This window comes from Pelophylax lessonae, assembly GCF_965119305.1.
Source record: "Pelophylax lessonae genome assembly, chromosome: 1".
NCBI classification, from domain to species: Eukaryota; Metazoa; Chordata; class Amphibia; order Anura; family Ranidae; genus Pelophylax; species Pelophylax lessonae.
In genome coordinates, this window is record NC_138768.1 from 522,688,488 (window position 1) to 522,704,859 (window position 16,372).

The following is a 16,372-nucleotide window of genomic DNA, read 5'->3' on the forward strand; positions in this document are numbered from 1 at the left end:
AGCATTTGCTTTTAAAGTTGTCACGGTAGTTTCAGTTTTTTTATAGGATGTGGTGTTCAGGAAATTTTTTTGGGTTGTAAAAGACCTAGGTTAATTTTGGACACTCTTTATAGAGAGTGCTTGTCACATGTACAACAAGCACATATTATAAAAATGAATTACATGTTCCAAAAAATTTGATAAAAAGAGAAAAAAGATTAAAAATACATACAGTATATTACCCACTCAAAACCCATAATCAAAGAAGCACAATGAATTATCATGGTTTAGGCATTAAAAAAACATTCAGAAAATGAACTACAAATTTCATATAAAAAAGTAAACCGATGTTCTGAACAGGTTAGTACAGTTAGAAATTTAGTACAGGAATATTTATTTATTTTTTTTTCATAAAATACAACTCATGTTGTAATTAATCACAAAATAACAACTCATGTAATAAAAAGTATAAAAAAATTCCCACAACATTTTGCATTTAAACAACTCAAAAATCCTCCAGCTTTTTCAAAACCCCAATATTTTTAAAAATGTTAAATTTGCTCTATAAAGTGGTAAAGAGTCATAATCCAAAATAGTAAAACAGTAAATAAAAAAAATTACCTTAAAAAAATCAGGCAAAGATCAACAAAATAATAGAAGTCCAAATAATAAAGACCCATTGACTAAAATAGGTTGGAAACATAGAGTCAAAGTAAAATATTACTAGAAAAAAAATCAGTTAAATAACAAAATTGTACAGTCCCAGAGCAAAAAGAAGTGCAAGGAATGATGTGGTCTCCAGACTACCTTATCATGAAACAATATCATACCATTTTCTGTACACCCAATTAAATTACATTTCTATTTCATGCTTCTATGTACAAAGTGTTTAGGCATTCCTGGAGAATTTAAAGCAAACATCCAAAGCCCAAGAGTAAACATTTATTATATTGCAGCTTACCAACTCTTAGAGCCGGTTCACACTACCACGACCAGAAAGTCGCCCCGTGACTTGAAGAGACTTGTTTAGAGACTTGTTTAGAGACTTGGAAGAGACTTGTGCACTACTTTGAAGAGACAGGCGACTTTGTCTGTGGGGAATGCCTGGCTAATCTCTTTCTTCTTCCTGGAAAGTCTGATAACAAGTCGCTTCAATTAAGATAAGGAGGCGACTCCCATTGAAGTATATGGGATAGTCGGATCACAGGTCGTACAGGACCCTTTTCTGAAGTCGGAGCGACTTCAGTAGTGCCAATTAAGATGGCACTGATTGATTAACATTGCTTTTGTTATGTCAAGCGACCTGGGGCTACACAAGTCGCCTCACAAGTCGTGCTAGTGTGAATGGGCTCTTAGATGTGACTACTGTGTTATTTTCTTTTTTCAGGCTTTTTATTTACTATTTTTATCCGGTGGTCCAGCCAGTAAAACTGTTGTTTTTCACAAGATCAGGCTCTCCACTCGAATGTATCAGTTTACATCAATGAGACAAAGCACTTAACACTGGCAGGGGTGAATAAAATGATCAGCTTTTATTTATTCATGCAAAACCTTTATTCCAAAAGGAAAAAAACTGTTTGCTGTAACTGATTATAAAGTGTGAGCTGGAGTTTGACTTCAATTTATTAGTGTATTTAAATCTGCTAATACATTTAACACTCCCACCCCCACCACCAGACTGATAAGGCTGCTGTCTGCTGTGCCTCCTGTTCTCATTCCTCCAGAGTTGTGTCTCACTAATACAGGAGGTGTGTTACTTTCCAGATCACCAATTGAAACAGAGGGAAAAGCCATGACATCTAAAGGTTGGTAAGCTGCAATATAATACTTGGATATGCCCCCTACCTTATAAATAGACCAGAGCTGGCAGCCATTTCACATTCTGCTTTTTGTCAGCATAGGGAGAGTTTGACTGTGCGCATCAGGGACAGATTGCCAGACACAAATAGCTCTGTTAAGATCCACAAAAGTCCTTTTCAGGGCTGGTATTTGGTATAGGTCAACTACACTTTCTTTTTAGTTTAGGGACAGGTATGCTGTGTTCATCAGGGACAGATCGAGATCGGCAGTGGCACAAATCGCTCTGTTAAAAAAGTAATGTTAAGGGCTGCTATATATTTGGTATAGGTGTGCAGTTTTTCAGTTTAGGGACAGGTATCCAGTGTTCTCCACACTGAATGAGGCATGGATCTCTGAGGAATTCAACACATCTGACCAGTAGACCATGTTTCATTGAAATTCCTCATGACAGGCCACAAATATCCGCCAGACCGCCATCCACCCACAACAATTCCTGGTCCTTGTCTTCGCTAAATACAGCGGCATAAAAGGCATTTCATGTCCATGGAATGTCAAAGTTTTGGGGCCTTTCATGGCCGACAGTAATTTTTTCTGTGAATGCCTAATGTACCTCCAGCCACCAAATTCTACTTTCTTTGCTGTCAGGTAGACCCATGTGGTCAGATTTTTGGGGCCTATACTGGCCGACACTTACTTCTGTATCCTGTGAATGCCTAATGTACCTCCAGCCACCAAATACTACGTTCTTTGCTGTCAGGTAAACCCATGTGGTCTAATTTTTGGGGCCTATACTGGCTGACACTTACTACTTTATCCTGTGAATGCCAAATGTACCTCCAGCCACCAAATACTACGTTCTTTGCTGTCAGGTAAACACAGGTGGTCTAATTTTTGGGGCCTATACTGGCCGACACTTACTTCTTTATCTTGTCAATGCCTAATGTACCTCCAGCCACCAAATACTACGTTATTTGCTGTCAGGTAAACCCATGTGGTCTAATTTTTGGGGCCTATACTGGCCGACACTTACTTCTGTATCCTGTGAATGCCTAATGTACCTCCAGCCACCAAATACTACGTTCTTTGCTGTCAGGTAAACCCATGTGGTCTAATTTTTGGGGCCTATACTGGCTGACACTTACTACTTTATCCTGTGAATGCCAAATGTACCTCCAGCCACCAAATACTACGTTCTTTGCTGTCAGGTAAACACAGGTGGTCTAATTTTTGGGGCCTATACTGGCCGACACTTACTTCTTTATCTTGTCAATGCCTAATGTACCTCCAGCCACCAAATACTACGTTATTTGCTGTCAGGTAAACCCATGTGGTCTAATTTTTGGGGCCTATACTGGCCGACACTTACTTCTGTATCCTGTGAATGCCTAATGTACCTCCAGCCACCAAAAACTATGTTTTTTGCTGTCAGCTAAACCCATGTGGTCTAATTTTTGGGGCCAATACTGGCCGACACTTACTTCTCTATCCTGTGAATGCCTAATGTACCTCCAGCCACCAAATACTACATTCTTAGCTGTCAGGTAAACCCATGTGGTCTAATTTGTGGGCCTATACTGGCCGACACTTCTTTATCCTGTGAATGCCTAATGTACCTCCAGCCACTAAATACTACGTTCTTTGCTGTCAGGTAAACCCATGTGGTCTAATTTTTGGGGCCTATACTGGCCGACACTTACTTCTTTATCCTGTGACTGCCTAATGTACCTCCAGCCACCAAATACTACTTTCTTATCTGCCAGGTAAACCCACGTGGGCTCATTTCTGAGGCCTATACTGGCCGACACTTACTTCTGTAGTCTGTGAATGCCTAATGTACCTTCAGCCACAGAATACAACATTCTTAGCTGTCAGGTAAACCCATGTGGGCTAATTTTTGGGGCAAATACCGGCCGACACTTACTTCTGTATCCTGTGAATGCCTAATGTACCTTCAGCCACAGAATACAATGTTCTTAGCTGTCAGGTAAACCCATGTGGGCTAATTTTTGGGGCCAATACTGGCCGACACTTACTTCTGTATCCTGTGAATGCCTAATGTACCTTCAGCCACAGAATACAACGTTCTTAGCTGTCAGGTAAACGCATGTGGGCTAATTTTTGGGGCCTGGAATGGCCGACACTTACTTCTTTTTCCTGTGAATGCCTAATGTACCTTCAGCCACAGAATACAACGTTCTTAGCTGTCAGGTAAACCCATGTGGGCTCATTTTTGGGGCCTATACTGGCCGACATTTACTTCTGTATCCTGTGAATGCCTAATGTACCTCCAGCCACCAAATACTACGTTCTTAGCTGTCAGGTAAACCCATGTGGGCTAATTTTAGGGGCCGATACTGGCCGACACTTACTTCTTTAACCTGTGAATGCCTAATGTACCTCCAGCCACCAAATACTACGTTCTTTGTTGTAGGTAAACCAATATGGTCTCATTTTTGGGGCCTTTACTGGCCGACACTTACTTCTTTAACCTGTGAATGCCTAATGTACCTCCAGCCACCAAATACTACATTCTTAGCCATCAGGTAAACCCATGTGGGCTCATTTTTGGGGCCTATACTGGCCGACATTTACTTCTGTATCCTGTGAATGCCTAATATACCTCCAGCCACCAAATACTACGTTCTTAGCTGTCAGGTAAACCCATGTGGTCTAATTTTTGGGGCCTATACTGGCCGACACTTACTTCTTTAACCTGTGAATGCATAATGTACCTCCAGCCACCAAATACTACGTTCTTTGTTGTAGGTAAACCAATGTGGTCTCATTTTTGGGGCCTTTACTGGCCGACACTTACTTCTTTAACCTGTGAATGCCTAATGTACCTCCAGCCACCAAATACTACATTCTTAGCCGTCAGGTAAACCCATGTGGGCTCATTTTTGGGGCCTATCCTGGCCGACACTTCTGTATCCTGTGAATGCCTAATGTACCTCCAGCCACCAAATACTACGTTCTTGGCTGTCAGGTAAACCCATGTGGTCTAATTTTTGGGGCCTATACTGGCCGACACTTACTTCTTTATCCTGTGAATGCCTAATGTACCTCCAGCCACCAAATACTACATTCTTTGCTGTCAGGTAAACCCATGTGGTCTAATTTTTGGGCTTATACTGGCCGACACTTACTTCTTTATCCTGTGAATGCCTAATGTACCTCCAGCCACCAAATACTACGTTCTTTGCTGTCAGGTAAACCCATGTGGCCTAATTTTTGGGGCCTATACTGGCCGACACTTACTTCTTTATCCTGTGAATGCCTAATGTACCTCCAGCCACCAAATACTACGTTCTTTGCTGTCAGGTAAACCCATGTGGCCTAATTTTTGGGGCCTATACTGGCCGACACTTACTTCTTTATCCTGTGACTGCCTAATGTACCTCCAGCCACCAAATACTACTTTCTTATCTGCCAGGTAAACCCATGTGGGCTCATTTCTGAGGCCTATACTGGCCGACACTTACTTCTGTAGTCTGTGAATGCCTAATGTACCTTCAGCCACAGAATACAACATTCTTAGCTGTCAGGTAAACCCATGTGGGCTAATTTTTGGGGCAAATACTGGCCGACACTTACTTCTGTATCCTGTGAATGCCTAATGTACCTTCAGCCACAGAATACAATGTTCTTAGCTGTCAGGTAAACCCATGTGGGCTAATTTTTGGGGCCAATACTGGCCGACACTTACTTCTGTATCCTGTGAATGCCTAATGTACCTCCAGCCACCAAATACTACGTTCTTAGCTGTCAGGTAAACCCATGTGGGCTAATTTTAGGGGCCGATACTGGCCGACACTTACTTCTTTAACCTGTGAATGCCTAATGTACCTCCAGCCACCAAATACTACGTTCTTTGTTGTAGGTAAACCAATATGGTCTCATTTTTGGGGCCTTTACTGGCCGACACTTACTTCTTTAACCTGTGAATGCCTAATGTACCTCCAGCCACCAAATACTACATTCTTAGCCATTAGGTAAACCCATGTGGGCTCATTTTTGGGGCCTATACTGGCCGACACTTACTTCTGTATCCTGTGAATGCCTAATGTACCTCCAGCCACCAAATACTACGTTCTTTGCTGTCAGGTAAACCCATGTGGGCTAATTTTTGGGGCCTATACTGGCCGACATTTACTTCTGTATCCTGTGAATGCCTAATATACCTCCAGCCACCAAATACTACGTTCTTAGCTGTCAGGTAAACCCATGTGGTCTAATTTTTGGGGCCTATACTGGCCGACACTTACTTCTTTAACCTGTGAATGCATAATGTACCTCCAGCCACCAAATACTACGTTCTTTGTTGTAGGTAAACCAATGTGGTCTCATTTTTGGGGCCTTTACTGGCCGACACTTACTTCTTTAACCTGTGAATGCCTAATTTACCTCCAGCCACCAAATACTACATTCTTAGCCGTCAGGTAAACCCATGTGGGCTCATTTTTGGGGCCTATCCTGGCCGACACTTCTGTATCCTGTGAATGCCTAATGTACCTCCAGCCACCAAATACTACGTTCTTGGCTGTCAGGTAAACCCATGTGGTCTAATTTTTGGGGCCTATACTGGCCGACACTTACTTCTTTATCCTGTGAATGCCTAATGTACCTCCAGCCACCAAATACTACATTCTTTGCTGTCAGGTAAACCCATGTGGTCTAATTTTTGGGCTTATACTGGCCGACACTTACTTCTTTATCCTGTGAATGCCTAATGTACCTCCAGCCACCAAATACTACGTTCTTTGCTGTCAAGTAAACCCATGTGGCCTAATTTTTGGGGCCTATACTGGCCGACACTTACTTCTTTATCCTGTGAATGCCTAATGTACCTCCAGCCACCAAATACTACGTTCTTTGCTGTCAGGTAAACCCATGTGGCCTAATTTTTGGGGCCTATACTGGCCGACACTTACTTCTTTATCCTGTGAATGCCTAATGTACCTCCAGCCAACAAATACTACATTCTTTGCTGTCAGGTAAACCCATGTGGTCTAGTTTTTGGGCTTATACTGGCCGACACTTACTTCTGTATCCTGTGAATGCCTAATGTAGCTTCAGCCACAGAATACAACATTCTTAGCTGTCAGGTAAACCCATGTGGGCTAATTTTTGGGGCCAATACTGGCCGACACTTACTTCTGTATCCTGTGAATGCCTAATGTACCTTCAGCCACAGAATACAATGTTCTTAGCTGTCAGGTAAACCCATGTGGGCTAATTTTTGGGGTTAATACTGGCTGACATTTACTTCTGTATCCTGTGAATGCCTAATGTGCCTTCAGCCACAGAATACAATGTTCTTAGCTGTCAGGTAAATGCATGTGGGCTAATTTTTGGGGCCTGGAATGGCCGACACTTACTTCTTTTTCCTGTGAATGCCTAATGTACCTCCAGCCACCAAATACTACATTCTTAGCCATCAGGTAAACCCATGTGGGCTCATTTTTGGGGCCTATACTGGCCGACACTTACTTCTGTATCCTGTGAATGCCTAATGTACCTCCAGCCACCAAATACTACGTTCTTTGCTGTCAGGTAAACCCATGTGGGCTAATTTTTGGGGCCTATACTGGCCGACATTTACTTCTGTATCCTGTGAATGCCTAATATACCTCCAGCCACCAAATACTACGTTCTTAGCTGTCAGGTAAACCCATGTGGTCTAATTTTTGGGGCCTATACTGGCCGACACTTACTTCTTTAACCTGTGAATGCATAATGTACCTCCAGCCACCAAATACTACGTTCTTTGTTGTAGGTAAACCAATGTGGTCTCATTTTTGGGGCCTTTACTGGCCGACACTTACTTCTTTAACCTGTGAATGCCTAATGTACCTCCAGCCACCAAATACTACATTCTTAGCCGTCAGGTAAACCCATGTGGGCTCATTTTTGGGGCCTATCCTGGCCGACACTTCTGTATCCTGTGAATGCCTAATGTACCTCCAGCCACCAAATACTACGTTCTTGGCTGTCAGGTAAACCCATGTGGTCTAATTTTTGGGGCCTATACTGGCCGACACTTACTTCTTTATCCTGTGAATGCCTAATGTACCTCCAGCCACCAAATACTACATTCTTTGCTGTCAGGTAAACCCATGTGGTCTAATTTTTGGGCTTATACTGGCCGACACTTACTTCTTTATCCTGTGAATGCCTAATGTACCTCCAGCCACCAAATACTACGTTCTTTGCTGTCAGGTAAACCCATGTGGCCTAATTTTTGGGGCCTATACTGGCCGACACTTACTTCTTTATCCTGTGAATGCCTAATGTACCTCCAGCCACCAAATACTACATTCTTTGCTGTCAGGTAAACCCATGTGGCCTAATTTTTGGGGCCTATACTGGCCGACACTTACTTCTTTATCCTGTGAATGCCTAATGTACCTCCAGCCACCAAATACTACATTCTTTGCTGTCAGGTAAACCCATGTGGTCTAGTTTTTGGGCTTATACTGGCCGACACTTACTTCTGTATCCTGTGAATGCCTAATGTACCTTCAGCCACAGAATACAACATTCTTAGCTGTCAGGTAAACCCATGTGGGCTAATTTTTGGGGCCAATACTGGCCGACACTTACTTCTGTATCCTGTGAATGCCTAATGTAGCTTCAGCCACAGAATACAACATTCTTAGCTGTCAGGTAAACCCATGTGGGCTAATTTTTGGGGCCAATACTGGCCGACACTTACTTCTGTATCCTGTGAATGCCTAATGTACCTTCAGCCACAGAATACAATGTTCTTAGCTGTCAGGTAAACCCATGTGGGCTAATTTTTGGAGTTAATACTGGCCGACATTTACTTCTGTATCCTGTGAATGCCTAATGTGCCTTCAGCCACAGAATACAATGTTCTTAGCTGTCAGGTAAATGCATGTGGGCTAATTTTTGGGGCCTGGAATGGCCGACACTTACTTCTTTTTCCTGTGAATGCCTAATGTACCTCCAGCCACCAAATACTACATTCTTAGCCATCAGGTAAACCCATGTGGGCTCATTTTTGGGGCCTATACTGGCCGACACTTACTTCTTTATCCTGTGACTGCCTAATGTACCTCCAGCCACCAAATACTACTTTCTTATCTGCCAGGTAAACCCATGTGGGCTCATTTCTGAGGCCTATACTGGCCGACACTTACTTCTGTAGTCTGTGAATGCCTAATGTACCTTCAGCCACAGAATACAACATTCTTAGCTGTCAGGTAAACCCATGTGGGCTAATTTTTGGGGCAAATACTGGCCGACACTTACTTCTGTATCCTGTGAATGCCTAATGTACCTTCAGCCACAGAATACAATGTTCTTAGCTGTCAGGTAAACCCATGTGGGCTAATTTTTGGGGCCAATACTGGCCGACACTTACTTCTGTATCCTGTGAATGCCTAATGTACCTCCAGCCACCAAATACTACGTTCTTAGCTGTCAGGTAAACCCATGTGGGCTAATTTTAGGGGCCGATACTGGCCGACACTTACTTCTTTAACCTGTGAATGCCTAATGTACCTCCAGCCACCAAATACTACGTTCTTTGTTGTAGGTAAACCAATATGGTCTCATTTTTGGGGCCTTTACTGGCCGACACTTACTTCTTTAACCTGTGAATGCCTAATGTACCTCCAGCCACCAAATACTACATTCTTAGCCATTAGGTAAACCCATGTGGGCTCATTTTTGGGGCCTATACTGGCCGACACTTACTTCTGTATCCTGTGAATGCCTAATGTACCTCCAGCCACCAAATACTACGTTCTTTGCTGTCAGGTAAACCCATGTGGGCTAATTTTTGGGGCCTATACTGGCCGACATTTACTTCTGTATCCTGTGAATGCCTAATATACCTCCAGCCACCAAATACTACGTTCTTAGCTGTCAGGTAAACCCATGTGGTCTAATTTTTGGGGCCTATACTGGCCGACACTTACTTCTTTAACCTGTGAATGCATAATGTACCTCCAGCCACCAAATACTACGTTCTTTGTTGTAGGTAAACCAATGTGGTCTCATTTTTGGGGCCTTTACTGGCCGACACTTACTTCTTTAACCTGTGAATGCCTAATTTACCTCCAGCCACCAAATACTACATTCTTAGCCGTCAGGTAAACCCATGTGGGCTCATTTTTGGGGCCTATCCTGGCCGACACTTCTGTATCCTGTGAATGCCTAATGTACCTCCAGCCACCAAATACTACGTTCTTGGCTGTCAGGTAAACCCATGTGGTCTAATTTTTGGGGCCTATACTGGCCGACACTTACTTCTTTATCCTGTGAATGCCTAATGTACCTCCAGCCACCAAATACTACATTCTTTGCTGTCAGGTAAACCCATGTGGTCTAATTTTTGGGCTTATACTGGCCGACACTTACTTCTTTATCCTGTGAATGCCTTATGTACCTCCAGCCACCAAATACTACGTTCTTTGCTGTCAAGTAAACCCATGTGGCCTAATTTTTGGGGCCTATACTGGCCGACACTTACTTCTTTATCCTGTGAATGCCTAATGTACCTCCAGCCACCAAATACTACGTTCTTTGCTGTCAGGTAAACCCATGTGGCCTAATTTTTGGGGCCTATACTGGCCGACACTTACTTCTTTATCCTGTGAATGCCTAATGTACCTCCAGCCAACAAATACTACATTCTTTGCTGTCAGGTAAACCCATGTGGTCTAGTTTTTGGGCTTATACTGGCCGACACTTACTTCTGTATCCTGTGAATGCCTAATGTAGCTTCAGCCACAGAATACAACATTCTTAGCTGTCAGGTAAACCCATGTGGGCTAATTTTTGGGGCCAATACTGGCCGACACTTACTTCTGTATCCTGTGAATGCCTAATGTACCTTCAGCCACAGAATACAATGTTCTTAGCTGTCAGGTAAACCCATGTGGGCTAATTTTTGGGGTTAATACTGGCTGACATTTACTTCTGTATCCTGTGAATGCCTAATGTGCCTTCAGCCACAGAATACAATGTTCTTAGCTGTCAGGTAAATGCATGTGGGCTAATTTTTGGGGCCTGGAATGGCCGACACTTACTTCTTTTTCCTGTGAATGCCTAATGTACCTCCAGCCACCAAATACTACATTCTTAGCCATCAGGTAAACCCATGTGGGCTCATTTTTGGGGCCTATACTGGCCGACACTTACTTCTGTATCCTGTGAATGCCTAATGTACCTCCAGCCACCAAATACTACGTTCTTTGCTGTCAGGTAAACCCATGTGGGCTAATTTTTGGGGCCTATACTGGCCGACATTTACTTCTGTATCCTGTGAATGCCTAATATACCTCCAGCCACCAAATACTACGTTCTTAGCTGTCAGGTAAACCCATGTGGTCTAATTTTTGGGGCCTATACTGGCCGACACTTACTTCTTTAACCTGTGAATGCATAATGTACCTCCAGCCACCAAATACTACGTTCTTTGTTGTAGGTAAACCAATGTGGTCTCATTTTTGGGGCCTTTACTGGCCGACACTTACTTCTTTAACCTGTGAATGCCTAATGTACCTCCAGCCACCAAATACTACATTCTTAGCCGTCAGGTAAACCCATGTGGGCTCATTTTTGGGGCCTATCCTGGCCGACACTTCTGTATCCTGTGAATGCCTAATGTACCTCCAGCCACCAAATACTACGTTCTTGGCTGTCAGGTAAACCCATGTGGTCTAATTTTTGGGGCCTATACTGGCCGACACTTACTTCTTTATCCTGTGAATGCCTAATGTACCTCCAGCCACCAAATACTACATTCTTTGCTGTCAGGTAAACCCATGTGGTCTAATTTTTGGGCTTATACTGGCCGACACTTACTTCTTTATCCTGTGAATGCCTAATGTACCTCCAGCCACCAAATACTACGTTCTTTGCTGTCAGGTAAACCCATGTGGCCTAATTTTTGGGGCCTATACTGGCCGACACTTACTTCTTTATCCTGTGAATGCCTAATGTACCTCCAGCCACCAAATACTACATTCTTTGCTGTCAGGTAAACCCATGTGGCCTAATTTTTGGGGCCTATACTGGCCGACACTTACTTCTTTATCCTGTGAATGCCTAATGTACCTCCAGCCACCAAATACTACATTCTTTGCTGTCAGGTAAACCCATGTGGTCTAGTTTTTGGGCTTATACTGGCCGACACTTACTTCTGTATCCTGTGAATGCCTAATGTACCTTCAGCCACAGAATACAACATTCTTAGCTGTCAGGTAAACCCATGTGGGCTAATTTTTGGGGCCAATACTGGCCGACACTTACTTCTGTATCCTGTGAATGCCTAATGTAGCTTCAGCCACAGAATACAACATTCTTAGCTGTCAGGTAAACCCATGTGGGCTAATTTTTGGGGCCAATACTGGCCGACACTTACTTCTGTATCCTGTGAATGCCTAATGTACCTTCAGCCACAGAATACAATGTTCTTAGCTGTCAGGTAAACCCATGTGGGCTAATTTTTGGAGTTAATACTGGCCGACATTTACTTCTGTATCCTGTGAATGCCTAATGTGCCTTCAGCCACAGAATACAATGTTCTTAGCTGTCAGGTAAATGCATGTGGGCAAATTTTTGGGGCCTGGAATGGCCGACACTTACTTCTTTTTCCTGTGAATGCCTAATGTACCTCCAGCCACCAAATACTACATTCTTAGCCATCAGGTAAACCCATGTGGGCTCATTTTTGGGGCCTATACTGGCCGACACTTACTTCTGTATCCTGTGAATGCCTAATGTACCTCCAGCCACCAAATACTACGTTCTTTGCTGTCAGGTAAACCCATGTGGGCTAATTTTTGGGGCCTATACTGGCCGACATTTACTTCTGTATCCTGTGAATGCCTAATATACCTCCAGCCACCAAATACTACGTTCTTAGCTGTCAGGTAAACCCATGTGGTCTAATTTTTGGGGCCTATACTGGCCGACACTTACTTCTTTAACCTGTGAATGCATAATGTACCTCCAGCCACCAAATACTACATTCTTTGCTGTCAGGTAAACCCATGTGGTCTAGTTTTTGGGCTTATACTGGCCGACACTTACTTCTGTATCCTGTGAATGCCTAATGTACCTTCAGCCACAGAATACAACATTCTTAGCTGTCAGGTAAACCCATGTGGGCTAATTTTTGGGGCCAATACTGGCCGACACTTACTTCTGTATCCTGTGAATGCCTAATGTACCTTCAGCCACAGAATACAATGTTCTTAGCTGTCAGGTAAACCCATGTGGGCTAATTTTTGGGGTTAATACTGGCCGACATTTACTTCTGTATCCTGTGAATGCCTAATGTGCCTTCAGCCACAGAATACAATGTTCTTAGCTGTCAGGTAAACCCATGTGGGCTAATTTTTGGAGTTAATACTGGCCGACATTTACTTCTGTATCCTGTGAATGCCTAATGTGCCTTCAGCCACAGAATACAATGTTCTTAGCTGTCAGGTAAATGCATGTGGTCTAATTTTTGGGGCCTATACTGGCCGACACTTACTTCTTTAACCTGTGAATGCATAATGTACCTCCAGCCACCAAATACTACGTTCTTTGTTGTAGGTAAACCAATGTGGTCTCATTTTTGGGGCCTTTACTGGCCGACACTTACTTCTTTAACCTGTGAATGCCTAATGTACCTCCAGCCACCAAATACTACATTCTTAGCCGTCAGGTAAACCCATGTGGGCTCATTTTTGGGGCCTATCCTGGCCGACACTTCTGTATCCTGTGAATGCCTAATGTACCTCCAGCCACCAAATACTACGTTCTTGGCTGTCAGGTAAACCCATGTGGTCTAATTTTTGGGGCCTATACTGGCCGACACTTACTTCTTTATCCTGTGAATGCCTAATGTACCTCCAGCCACCAAATACTACATTCTTTGCTGTCAGGTAAACCCATGTGGTCTAATTTTTGGGCTTATACTGGCCGACACTTACTTCTTTATCCTGTGAATGCCTAATGTACCTCCAGCCACCAAATACTACGTTCTTTGCTGTCAGGTAAACCCATGTGGCCTAATTTTTGGGGCCTATACTGGCCGACACTTACTTCTTTATCCTGTGAATGCCTAATGTACCTCCAGCCACCAAATACTACATTCTTTGCTGTCAGGTAAACCCATGTGGCCTAATTTTTGGGGCCTATACTGGCCGACACTTACTTCTTTATCCTGTGAATGCCTAATGTACCTCCAGCCACCAAATACTACATTCTTTGCTGTCAGGTAAACCCATGTGGTCTAGTTTTTGGGCTTATACTGGCCGACACTTACTTCTGTATCCTGTGAATGCCTAATGTACCTCCAGCCACCAAATACTACGTTCTTTGCTGTCAGGTAAACCCATGTGGCCTAATTTTTGGGGCCTATACTGGCCGACACTTACTTCTTTATCCTGTGAATGCCTAATGTACCTCCAGCCACCAAATACTACATTCTTTGCTGTCAGGTAAACCCATGTGGTCTAGTTTTTGGGCTTATACTGGCCGACACTTACTTCTGTATCCTGTGAATGCCTAATGTACCTTCAGCCACAGAATACAACATTCTTAGCTGTCAGGTAAACCCATGTGGGCTAATTTTTGGGGCCAATACTGGCCGACATTTACTTCTGTATCCTGTGAATGCCTAATGTACCTTCAGCCACAGAATACAATGTTCTTAGCTGTCAGGTAAACCCATGTGGGCTAATTTTTGGGGTTAATACTGGCTGACATTTACTTCTGTATCCTGTGAATGCCTAATGTGCCTTCAGCCACAGAATACAATGTTCTTAGCTGTCAGGTAAATGCATGTGGGCTAATTTTTGGGGCCTGGAATGGCCGACACTTACTTCTTTTTCCTGTGAATGCCTAATGTACCTCCAGCCACCAAATACTACATTCTTAGCCATCAGGTAAACCCATGTGGGCTCATTTTTGGGGCCTATACTGGCCGACACTTACTTCTGTATCCTGTGAATGCCTAATGTACCTCCAGCCACCAAATACTACGTTCTTTGCTGTCAGGTAAACCCATGTGGGCTAATTTTTGGGGCCTATACTGGCCGACATTTACTTCTGTATCCTGTGAATGCCTAATATACCTCCAGCCACCAAATACTACGTTCTTAGCTGTCAGGTAAACCCATGTGGTCTAATTTTTGGGGCCTATACTGGCCGACACTTACTTCTTTAACCTGTGAATGCATAATGTACCTCCAGCCACCAAATACTACGTTCTTTGTTGTAGGTAAACCAATGTGGTCTCATTTTTGGGGCCTTTACTGGCCGACACTTACTTCTTTAACCTGTGAATGCCTAATGTACCTCCAGCCACCAAATACTACATTCTTAGCCGTCAGGTAAACCCATGTGGGCTCATTTTTGGGGCCTATCCTGGCCGACACTTCTGTATCCTGTGAATGCCTAATGTACCTCCAGCCACCAAATACTACGTTCTTGGCTGTCAGGTAAACCCATGTGGTCTAATTTTTGGGGCCTATACTGGCCGACACTTACTTCTTTATCCTGTGAATGCCTAATGTACCTCCAGCCACCAAATACTACATTCTTTGCTGTCAGGTAAACCCATGTGGTCTAATTTTTGGGCTTATACTGGCCGACACTTACTTCTTTATCCTGTGAATGCCTAATGTACCTCCAGCCACCAAATACTACGTTCTTTGCTGTCAGGTAAACCCATGTGGCCTAATTTTTGGGGCCTATACTGGCCGACACTTACTTCTTTATCCTGTGAATGCCTAATGTACCTCCAGCCACCAAATACTACATTCTTTGCTGTCAGGTAAACCCATGTGGCCTAATTTTTGGGGCCTATACTGGCCGACACTTACTTCTTTATCCTGTGAATGCCTAATGTACCTCCAGCCACCAAATACTACATTCTTTGCTGTCAGGTAAACCCATGTGGTCTAGTTTTTGGGCTTATACTGGCCGACACTTACTTCTGTATCCTGTGAATGCCTAATGTACCTCCAGCCACCAAATACTACGTTCTTTGCTGTCAGGTAAACCCATGTGGCCTAATTTTTGGGGCCTATACTGGCCGACACTTACTTCTTTATCCTGTGAATGCCTAATGTACCTCCAGCCACCAAATACTACATTCTTTGCTGTCAGGTAAACCCATGTGGCCTAATTTTTGGGGCCAATACTGGCCGACACTTACTTCTGTATCCTGTGAATGCCTAATGTACCTTCAGCCACAGAATACAATGTTCTTAGCTGTCAGGTAAACCCATGTGGGCTAATTTTTGGAGTTAATACTGGCCGACATTTACTTCTGTATCCTGTGAATGCCTAATGTGCCTTCAGCCACAGAATACAATGTTCTTAGCTGTCAGGTAAATGCATGTGGGGCCTGGAATGGCCGACACTTACTTCTTTTTCCTGTGAATGCCTAATGTACCTCCAGCCACCAAATACTACATTCTTAGCCATCAGGTAAACCCATGTGGGCTCATTTTTGGGGCCTATACTGGCCGACACTTACTTCTGTATCCTGTGAATGCCTAATGTACCTCCAGCCACCAAATACTACGTTCTTTGCTGTCAGGTAAACCCATGTGGGCTA